The sequence below is a fragment of the Erinaceus europaeus genome, chromosome 7 (genome assembly GCF_950295315.1).
Source record: "Erinaceus europaeus chromosome 7, mEriEur2.1, whole genome shotgun sequence".
Taxonomy (NCBI): domain Eukaryota; kingdom Metazoa; phylum Chordata; class Mammalia; order Eulipotyphla; family Erinaceidae; genus Erinaceus; species Erinaceus europaeus.
In genome coordinates, this window is record NC_080168.1 from 16,384,737 (window position 1) to 16,394,443 (window position 9,707).

The window sequence follows — 9,707 nt, forward strand, 5'->3', positions numbered from 1 at the left end:
AAAGGCTTTCTCTGCATCTATTGAGGTAATCATGTGTTGTTTGGTTTTGCTTATATTGATGTGGTGAAAGACACTGATTGACTTACCTATGTTAAACCAGCCTTGCATTCCTGGGATAAAACCCACTTGGTTGTGATGGATGTCTTTTTGATATACTGCTTTATCCAGTTGGCCAGGATCTTGTTAACTATTTTGGCATCTATGTTCATCAGAGATATTGGTCTGTAGTTTTCCTTTTTGTGTGTGTCCCTATCTTCTTTTGGTATCAGGGTGACATTGGCTTCATAGAAGGTGAAAGGGAGTGTTCCTGTTTCTTTGATCTTGTGGAAAAGCTTTAGAAGTATGGGTATTAACTGTTACCCAAAAGTTTTGTAGAATTCATTTGTGAAGCCATCTGGTCCAGGACTTTTGCTGTTGGGGAGATACTTTTTTTAAATTTCTTTATTGGGGAATTAATGTTTTACATTCAACAGTAAATACAATAGTTTGTACATGCATAACATTCCCCAGTTTCCCATATAACAATACAACCCCCACTAGGTCCTCTGTCATCCTTCTTGGACCTGTATTCTTACCACCCACCCAACCCCACCCCAGAATCTTTTACTTTGGTGTGATACACCAATTCCATTTCAGGTTCTACTTGTGTGTGTGTGTGTGTGTGTGTGTTTCTGATCCTGTTTTTCAACTTCTGCCTGAGAGTGACATCATCCCATATTCATCCTTCTGTTTCTGACTTATTTCACTTAACATGAATTTTTCAAGGTCCATCCAAGATCGGCTGAAAACAGTGAAGTAACCATTTTTTACAACTGAGTAGTATTGCATTGTATATATATACCACAACTTGCTCAGCCACTCATCTGTTGTTGGACACCTGAGTTGCTTCCAGATTTTGGCTATTATATATTGTGCTGCTAAGAACATATGTGTACACAAATATTTTTGGATGGATGTATTGGGTTCCTTAGGATATATCCCCAGGAGAGGAATTGCAGGATCATAGGGTATGTCCATTTCTAGCCTTTTGAGAGTTCTCCAGACTGTTCTCCACAGAGGTTGGACCAATCTACATTCCCACCAGCAGTGTAGGAAGGTTCCTTTGACCCCACACCCTCTCCAGCATTTGCTCCTGTTACCTTTTCTGATATATGACATTCTCACAGGAGTGAAGTGGTACCTCATTGGTGTCTTTATTCGCATTTCTCTGACAATCAGAGACTTGGAGCATTTTTTCATATGTTTCTCAGCCTTTTGGATCTCTTCTGTGGTGAATATTCTGTCCATGTCCTCCCCCCCATTTTTGCATGGGGTTATTTGTTGTCTTGTTGTTGAGTTTGGCAAGCTCTTTATATATGTTGGTTATTAAACTCTTGTCTAATATATGGCATGTAAAGATCTTCTCCCATTCTGTGATGGGTCTCTTGGTTTGGGTAATGGTTTCTTTTGCTGTGAAGAAGCTTTTTAATTTGATGTAGTCCCATAGGTTTGTATTTGCCTTAGTCTTCTTTGTAATTGGATTCGTTTCATTGAAGATGTCTTTAAAATGTATGCAGAAAAGAGTTCTGCCAATATTTTCCTCTAAGTATCTAATAGTTTCTGGTCTACCATCCAAGTCCTTGATCCACTTGGAATTTACTTTTGTATTTGGTGAAATATAGTGGTTCAGTTTCATTCTTCTGCATGTTTCGACCCATTGTTTCCAACACCATTTGTTGAAGAGACTCTGCTTTCCCCATTTAATAGTCTGGGCCCCTTTGTCAAAGATTAGATGTCCATAGGTGTGGGGGCTCACTTCTGGGCTCTCAATTCTATTCCACTGGTCAGTGTGTCTATTCATGTTCCAGAGTGTGATGCCACTGGTTCTGTTATTTTTTCTCAAGATTGTTTTGGCAATTCTAGGTCTTTTTTGGTTCCAGATAAACATTTGTAGCATTTGTTCTATTCTCCTAAAAAATGTGCTTGGGATCTTGATGGGGATAGCATTAAATTTGTATATGGCTCTGGGTAGTATATTCATTCTGATGGTGTTAATTCTTCCAGCCCATGAACATCGAGTATCTTTCCACTTCTTTGTGTCTTTTTCAATTTCCTTGAGTAGTGATTCATAATTTTCAGTATACAAGTCTTTCACTTCTCTGGTTAGGTTTACTCCTAGATATTTTATTGTTTTTGTTGCTATAGAAAAAGGAATTTATCTGGATTTCAATTTCTTCTAACTTAGTGTTTGCATAGATGAATGCCACTGACTTTTGAATGTTAATTTTGTAGCCTGACACCTTACTGTATTTCCCGATCATTTCCAAAAGCTTCTTGCTGGATTCCTTAGGTTTTTCTGTGTATACTATCATGTCATCTGCAAATAGGGAGAGTTTGACTTCTTCTCTTCCAATCTGTATCCCTTTAACTCCTTGGTCCTGCCTGATTGCTATGGCAAGAACTTCCAACACTGTGTTGAATAGTAATGGTGATAGTGGGCAGCCCTGTCTAGTACCTGATCTGAGTGGAAATGCTTCCAGTTTTTCACCATTGAGTATGATGTTGGCTGTAGGTTTGCTATATATAGATTCCACTATCTTCAGGAATTTTCCATCTATTCCCATTTTTTGTAGTGTTTTGATCATAAAGGCATGTTTTATTTTGTCAAAGACTTTTTCTGCATCAATTGATATGACCATGTGGTTTTTGGTCTTGCTTTTGTTGATGTGGTGGATCACATTGATTGATTCACATATATTAAACCAACCTTGCATGCCTGGGATAAACCCCACTTGGTCATGATGAACAATCTTTTTAATAGACTGCTGTATCTGGTTGGCTAGAATTTTGTTCAATATTTTCACATCTATGTTCATCAGAGATATTGGTCTGTAGTTTTCTTTTTTGCTTGTGTCCCTGTCTGCTTTTGGTATCAGGGTGATGTTGGCTTCATAGAAGCTGGCAGGGAGTAGTCCAGTGTCTTCAGTCTTCTGGAAGACTTTTAAAAGTAGAGGTATTAGTTCTTCTTTGAAGGTTTTGTAGAATTCATTTGTAAAACCATCTGGTCCAGGACTTTTATTTTTGGAGAGATTTTTGATAACTGTTTCAATTTCATTAGCTGTGATGGGCCTGTTCATGTTATCCACTTCCTCTTTACTTAGTTTTGGAAGTTGGTAGGTATCTAGGAAATCATTCATTTCTTCCAGGTTCTCTAGCTTGGTGGCATATAGTTGTTCATAGAAGCCTTGTATGATATGTTGAATTTCTGCAGTGTCTGTTGTGATTTCTCCTCTTTCATTTACTATCCGATTTATTTGGATCTTCTCCCTTTTTTGTTTTATGAGTCTGGCTAAATCTTTGTTGATTTTCTTCACTCTTTCGAAGAACCAACATTTACTTTTGTTGATCTTTTGTATGGTTTTCCTATTCTCAATGTTACTTATTTCTGCCCTAACTTTAGTGATTTCTGTCCTTCTGGTTGCTTTATGGTTCCTTTGTTCTTCTTCTAGGTCTTTAAGATGTACAATCAGTTTATTTGTACTTTTTCTTTTTTCCTAATGTGTGCTTTTATTGCTATGAACTTCCCTCTCAGTATTGCCTTGCTGTGTCCCAAATATTTTGATAGCTTGTGTCTTCATTTTCATTGAACTCTCGAAACATTTTGATTTCTTACTTTATTTCCTCTTTGACCCAGAAGTTGTTAAGAAGTGTACTGTTGAGCTTCCACATTTTGGGACTATTACTAGTCTTTTGTTGATTGTTAAGTGTTAGTTTAATTCCACTGTGGTCTGAGACGATGCTTGAGATGATTTCAGTGCTCTTGACTTTACTGATGCTGTCTTTGTGGCCTAACATATGATCTATCCTTGAGTATGACCCAGGTGGATTTGAGTAAAATGTGTATTCCAGTTTCTTGGGATGAATGACTCTGAAAATATCCAATAGTTCTAGTTTATCTATCTTGTTATTTAGCTCCCTCATTTCTTTATTAATTTTCTGCTTGGATGATCTGTCAAGTTGAGAGAAGTGTTGAAGTCCCCTACTATGACTGTGTTGCTGTTAATACATTGCTGTAGCTCTTTTAGCTGCTTGATGTATTTAGATGGTTCTCATTGGGTGCATAGATGTTAATAATTGTTAAGTCCTCTTGATTGACTGATCCTCTTAGCATTAAGTATTGTCCATCCCTATCTTTTAAATTTTTTATTTATTTTAAAGTCTATTGTGTCATATATGAGAATAGCTGTTCCTGTCCTTTTTAGTGGGCTATTCACTTGTACGATAGTTTTCCACCCTTTCACTTTGAGTCTGTGTTTGTCTTGTTGAGTTAAGTGGGTTTCCTGTAGACAGCATATTGTTGGGTTGTATTTTTTTATCCATCTTCCTACTCTGTGTCTTTTAATAGGTGAATTCAGGCCATTGACATTTATTGATATCAAAGATTGAAGATATTTTAATGCCATTCTTGTAGAGTTTTAGAGTGTTCTGATATATGGCATATTTATGGTGGTCTGACTGTTTATAGGAGATCTTTCAGAACTTCTTTCAGGGCAGGCTTGGTGATAGTTGATTCCTTCAACTGTTGCTTGTCTGAGAAGGTTTTTATACCTTCATCTAGTCTGAATGACAGTCTAGCAGGATACAGTAGTCTTGGCTGAAAGCCTTTTGCATTGAGCACTTGATAGATCTCTTGCCATTCTCTTCCGGCCTGTAGTGTTTGTGTGCAGAAGTCTGCTGCTAATCTTATGGGTTTTCCTCTGTAGGCTACTCTTTGTTTTTCTCTTGCAGCCTTCAGGATATTTTCTTTACCCTTATTTCTTTCCATTCTAAATATGATGTGTCTTGGTGTCTTTATGTTTGGGTTAGTTCTGTTTGGGACCCTCTGGGCTTCTTGAACTTTTATGTCTTTTATGTTGTTTAGACTAGAGAAGTTCTCAGCTATTATGTCCCTAAGAATGCTTTCGTCCCTTCCTTCTTTTTCTTCCTCTGGTAAGCCAATAATGCGTATATTATTTCTTTTTAAGTCATCCCATAGGTCTCTGTTGTTCTTTTCAGTATCTCTTAATCTCTTTTTGAGATCTATTACTTCTTTTTTAGTTGTCTCTAATTCACCCTCGATCTTGCTAATTCTTTCTTCAGCCTCATTGATTCTATTCTCTCTCCTCTCTACTGTTTTCTGGAGTTCATCTACTTTGTTACCCTGTTCTGATACTGTTTTTGTTTGCTCATCTAGTTGTGTTCTGAGCTCAGCTATTTCAGCTTTCAGCTCTCTAATAACTTTGAGATAATTAGTGTTTTCTCCCAGAGTCTCACTGGTTGCTTCTGCATTTCTGATAACAATTCTTTCAAACTCTTTACTCACTCCTATTATTATTTCCTTCACTAGTATTTGGATGTTGACCTCATTATTTTGTGTTTCAACCTTTGGGGGCTTTTAGTTGGACTCTAGTCCTGGTTCATTTCTCCAATATTTCTTCATGTTGGTTTAACCATTTTATATAGTATGTTATGAGGTGCCTCTCAGAACATACTGTATGAACTACTGATCACTAGTGATCAAACTACTGATCACTCTTGCCTGGATTGACTTGTGACTAAGTAAGGAAATTAAAGGGTTCACACTTGTGGAAATTGACAATTGTTTCAATAGTATTTTAATCCCTGAGTTGGAGCACAGTGGCTTAAAAGCCTCTTTTGTTCTTTTTCTTCCCTGTAGGCTATGGGAACCCGAGGGCTTTTAAACTACAAGTAGGTTTTTTAGCTTAATCACTGACTCCTGACCAAGAGATAAAGCTGGATGGAGCAGAGACAATCCAGTGGTTATGCAAAGAGACTCTCACAGCCCCACCGCTAGGCCACTGAGGTATAGATCTTCTCCTGAGTTTCCTGGTTAGTTCTTTGTCCCCTGGTATCAGCACAGGGCCCTCCCCCCCCCACTGCTCCAGGTCCTGAGGACACTAGCAATGGAGACTCACAGTTGCATTTGTTGAGTCTTAGGGAAGTCCTCTCCTGTCTTCAGCTGTCTTTTTGTTGGTGAAACAGACTGGAGGTGGTGTCTCAACTGGTAAACTTCTGGACTGTTACCAGACACTTAATCTCTCCCTAGGCTTCTGTCTGTCCATGAGCCACACAGGTTTTCACTCACTGGTGATTTGGTGGGTTCATTCTAGTTCTGTTTTTGTGGTCCTAGGTGGTCTCCTTTGATATTCCTAGTTGACCCAGGAGAGGAGAAGAGAGAAACACTGCTGCTGCTTCTTTGTAGCCTCACTTCCAGAAGTCTTAAACCTGGGTTCTTGCATGAGTTCTTGCACTTCATACTATGTGCACTTAACTGGGTGTGCCACTGTATGGTTCCCAGGTTGTCTTTATCACACACACACACACACACACACACACACACACACACACACACACACACACTCACACACACTCACTGTTCATGTAGCTACAATTCAGTCTCAGCCTCATAACTCTGGCCTCCACCACGTCCTCTCCTATTCCCTAAAAAACTGTGTTTTCTCTCATTCTTACTGGAGGAGGAAATAGTGGAGTCTTGGAGACAGGCTGAAACTCCCTGTGGCCTCCTCCCTCAATAGTCATCCCCAGGAGCTGGCTGGCTCTGCTACCTAGCCCAACCTGAACATCACCAGGCTCTCTGGTAGCTCTGGTATTGGGTTGATACACGATTCCATGCCATATCTTCCCACTGAATCAGAAGCTGCCCTGGAGTCTTATCCAGAGCTGCCCAGTCATGCTCCATTCAGAGTTCAGCACAGTGCCTGGCACAGAATGAGCTTGAAATGAGGGTTTATTGTTGCTGGATTAATCCAAGTTGCTGATTGACAAAGGATAGACACTGTCCTGAGTTAGGAGAGGTGGCTAGTTACCTGTTTTGGACATGTCTGTACCTAGAGGTTTGTTCCAGCCTTCCTGGATTGACTACTGGATTGTTAGGAAAGTCACTATATATATATATATTTGCATAGAAAAAAGTCATAGTCTTTTCTGAAAATGCACTATTTTTTTTTATAGGACAGAGAAAAGTTAAGAGGGGAGGGTGAGGTACAAAGGGAGAGAGAGAGAGAGACATATGCAGACCTGCTTTATTGTTCATGAAGCTTCCCCCTTGTAGGTTGGGACTGGGGGCTTGAACCCAGGTCCTTGTTCACGGTGACATGTGTGCTCAACTGACTGAACTACCACCTGCCCCCTGCTGGACTGACATTTTTAATACCCAGGACCTCTCTCTCCCTCATGTAGTGTATGGCCACTTATCACTAGGGAGGGATTAGAACTTGCAAAAGGCGGGTATCAGTGAGGTTGGGTTTTGCATGCCTTCGCGCTTCATTATTAGGCTGTCCAGAGCACCCATAAACATTCACGTACAAAGCCTTGGAATAAGCACTCTGCCAAGGTGGGGCTCTGGCTGTTTGGATTGCTGCTTTAGCCCCAAGGTCTGGCACAGTAGATGCTCAATAAATCCTGCTGGAGGAGTGGGTCTAATCCTTGGTTCTGTCTAGACAACATAGCATAACTCATCTCCCCACTCTTCTCTAGTGCCCTTTTGTCAACCGCTGAGTGATGTGTGTGTGTTGGTGTGGGTGGTGTCTTGAGTGAGAAAGAAGAGAGAGGAAGGGAAAGTAGAAGTGGGAGAGGCTGGCTGAGTTCAGGAGAGTTCTTGACCATCCTAAGTCCCCAGTCTGGCTGGTATGGTGAACATTCTTGACCTCTCCTGACTACATTTCCCTCTAAGGATAAAAGCCAACCCAGCCCTGGTTTTTCTGCCATGGTTCCTTCCTGCTCAGTCACAGGAGGCTTGGGCTAGGGCTGAGGGAGGCACATATATGCAACCCAATCTTGGATTGTTTCCTAACCAGCAAGGATACAGAAAGAACAGCTACTGCATGAAGCCAAGCCCTCCATCTTCATCAGGATTCTCCATATATCTGAATATTAACCCCTCATCAGGTGTCTGATAACAAGGTACATATATACCAGTTGAGTTGGGGGCTGAGTGGTGGTGAACCAGTTTATGTACTCATAGTACAAAGCACAAGGACCTGCTGAAGGATTCTGGTTTGAGCCCCTGGCCAGGGTCACTTCACAAGTGATGAAGCAGGTTTGCAGGTGTTTATCTTTCTCTCTCCCTCTGTCTTCCCCTCCTCAATTTCTCTCAGTCTTATCCAAAAAAATTGAAAAAATGGCCTCCAGGAGCAGTGGATTCATAGTGCAGGGACCAAGCTCCAACAATAACCTGGAGGAAGGAAAAAAAAAAAAAAAAACACAATAAGCCAGTTGAGCACACTAGTTACCTTGAGCAGGATACCACTCCCTACCTGCAGGGGGGAAGTTTCACAAGTGGTGAAGCAGTGCTGTGGGTGCCTCTCCCTCCATATCTTCTCCTTCCCTCTAATTTCTCTGTCTCTAAACAAAATAACTAACTGCATAAATAAAATATCCTTAAAAAGATTTTTAAAAAATGAATGAGTTTGCTTGACTGCCTGTATGTATAGATGATGCCAAGATAGGTGCTGTGTTGTCTGACTCACTCTACTATGTAGAACTCCCAAGATTATTTGAGGCAATCTCACCTCTCTCTTCTGGGACCCAGACCTCTGAGTAGTTCTTTCAGAGCAATGTGAGGACTGCTACTTGAATTTCTCCTGGTCCAAGTCCTCAGTTGTGCCCTTCAATAATAATAAATTCACCTAAGTTTACGTTAATGGCATTTATAAACTTTCCTCATTTTTGGAAGCTACACTCTGCCCTAATCTAGCTTTCTAGGTCTATTCTCAACTCTGACACCATTTTCCCAGACAGTACTTATAATCTACCTGCATATTAGTTATTGGGCTCAGGCAAAATTTACTAAAGTCATAGGCCCCTTAGAACATACTTAAAATTTACTTACTAGCTTCTTCCCACACTAAGACTTCTATTTTATCTGCTCTGCTCCTCCTACCTTTGGGTTCATGTTTATTAGGCAAATTGTCCTGTTTTATGTTTTACTGCCTTTCAGTCACCAAGTTGCAGATACTAACTACCATGGTGCCATCCTGACTTCCTTGGCTAGACAACCTCACCAATGTATCCCAGAACCTCACCTCTCCAGATCACTACTGAACTAGGGAAAGATATAAACATATTGGGGCATAGTGCAAAGTGCAAGGACCAGCGGAAGGATCTGGGTTCAAGCTCTTGGCTCCCCACCTGCAGGGGAGTCACTTCACAAGTAGTGAAGCATGTCTGCATGTGTCTACTTTTCTCTCTCCATCTCTGTCTTCCCTTCCTCTCTCCATTTCTCTTTTTTCTATCCAACAGTGATGACAACAATAATAACTACAACAATAAAGCAATGAGGGCAACAAAAGGGAATAAATAAATATTTTTAATTTTTTTTTTTTTAAAAAAGAAACATACCGGGGGTGTGGATCAACCTGCCAACATCCATGTCCAGTGGAGAAGCAATTACAGAAGCCAGACCCTCCACCTTCTATATCACAGAAAGAATTTTGGTCCAAAAAATTTTTTTTGGTCTATACTCCCAGAAGGATAAAGAACTAGGAAGTTTATAATGGAGGGGATGGGACATGACATTCTGATGGTGGGAACTGTATGGAATTACATCCCTGTTATCTTACAGTCTTGTTTTTATTTATTTATATATGTATTTTATAGTCTTGTTAATCATCATTAAATCACTGATAAAAACTAAAAAAAAATAAATT